We start from the raw sequence: 2,206 nt of genomic DNA, 5'->3' as shown, positions 1-2,206 counted from the left end.
CTGCTTAGGCAAGCTTAGGCAAGTGCACAGGGACCACATGCTATACCAGCCCCGCCCCCAGGGCATGCTGAGCTGCCCCTCCCCCCCAAAAAAAAAAAGTAGAAACAACCCAAGGTCTATCAGCTGAAGAGCAAGCTAAGCACAATGGTGCACACCTGTAATCTTTAGCACTGAGGAGGCTGACGAGGCCAGCCTGGGCTACTCAGGGAGTCTAAGGCCAGACTGAACTTCTACTGAACCCAGTCTCAAAACAAAACAAAACAAAACAAAACCAACAAATAAATAAGATTGTGGTCTGTAGCCTGGTGGCATACCACCGAGCTATACAGAGGCATGAAATTCTAGCAGATATGTCCACAGCTATGAAGTCTGGGGACATTATACCAAGGGAAATAAGCCAGAGAGAAAATGTCCCTTGGACATTATACCAAGGGAAAGAACCCATGTTGTATGGTCCCATTCAAATCATGTCCCTTCAGTTGTCAGATTCAGAGAGAAGAAGAAGATGGTGGCTGCCAGGACCGAAGGGAAGAGGAAACAAGACGGTGGCTCTGTGGGCACTGACTCCACTGTAGGGAGACAAGAGGGTGAGGGAAGGGTGGCGGTCCTGGGGCTTGGCACTGAGAAGGCGCTGATGACAACTGAATGTGAAAATAGTTCCGTCGGCAAATTTCACGAACCCCAGTTCTGCAGGGTTTTGTTTGCTTGTTCATTCTTTTTTGCCAGCGTCAGGGAAAGAATCCAGGGTCTTGAGCCTGCTTACCAAGTACTCTCCCACTGAGCCACACCCGACCCATGACCACAGTGCTCCATGCACTGGGCCCACAACTCTGTCCCCAACCTCAGAGAGCACCCAGCTCCAAGACCGGCTAAGGCCTGTCCCAGCCCAAGACCCAAGAAGTCCTCTCTACCATCTTCAGGTCCCCCTGGGGCTCAAGGAAACCTCTCACTAAAACCCCATCCTGAGCCAAGTATGGGGTCCACACCTGTAATCTCAGCACTTGGGAGGCTGAGGCAGGAGAATCTTGGGCCACATAACGAATTCAAGACTAACCTGAGCCATGTAGGGAGACCGTGTCCAAAGACCAAAGGAAAGAGAAAGACATGGCACAGTGGGCAGCTCTCTGCCCTCAACCTTAAAAGACACAAACACTGGCTTAGACCTGCACTTACGTTTGCCTTACCTGTCACCCTCCACAAGCCAGCTGCTAAGAACTACACACTCCTGTTGTACAAGCTTTTCCCACTCTGTTATTTGTGTTTATTTTTACAGCACTGAAGACTGAACCCAGGCAACACTGTGCTGTCAGTCAGTCCTTCTTATTTTTAAAATTTTTAATTTATTTATGTGTGTGTGTGTGTGTGTGTGTGTGTGTGTATGTGTGGCCAGCTCAGCCCACCAGGGGGCGGGGCTGGCTGGCATGTGGTGCTGGGGGATTGAATCGTGGTCCCTGTGCTTTGCTGAGCTTGTTCTAAGTAGGTGCTTTAGACCACTGAGCCATCTCACCAGCCCCCAGTCCTTCTTATTTTTAGAGATAGGATCTTGCTATGTTGCCAAGGCTGGCCTTGAACTCGAGACCCTCCTGCTTCAGCCTCCTGAGCAGCTCAGATGCCAAGGATGCACCACTGCACCCAGAGTTTGGCCCAGTTTTTTTTTTTTTTTTTTTTTGGTAGAACCAGGGATTGAACTCAGGCCCTTGTGCTTGCCAGGGAAGCGCTTATTTCCCTGAGCCATCTCCCCGGCCCCTTGGCCCAGTTTTGAATCTAGGATTTCCTGTCCACACTAGGGTTGGATGGTACTGCAGCTGGTAACAAGAGAAGCCCCTGCACGGAATGGGGACACTCTGTGCACAGGAAGCCTCATAGTTTTCAAACTGAGGGGCCCAGTCAAACAAAGTGAAGGGGAAGGCTCCTGCCCTGCCTGCCAGGGGAACCCCATTGAATGTAGATAGGCTATAGTGCTCAGGGCTCCCACAATCCAGGGAGCCCTGGTGGGGGCACTGCCTAGTCCAGACAGAATCAGCAGAGTCCCATCCAGGAACAGAACAGTCAGGTACAGAACAACTTCTGGAAGATATCATAGTGGCACACATTTGTAAACCAGTACTCAGGAGGCTGAGGCAGGAGGATATCAGTGAGTTCAAAGGCAGCCTGCGCTTCATAGAAAATTAAAAAGCCAGCCTTAACTACGTATTACGACTTTGTC

This window comes from Octodon degus, unplaced genomic scaffold (assembly GCF_000260255.1).
Source record: "Octodon degus isolate 3935 unplaced genomic scaffold, OctDeg1.0 scaffold00039, whole genome shotgun sequence".
NCBI classification, from domain to species: domain Eukaryota; kingdom Metazoa; phylum Chordata; class Mammalia; order Rodentia; family Octodontidae; genus Octodon; species Octodon degus.
This window is presented reverse-complemented; position numbering follows the sequence as displayed.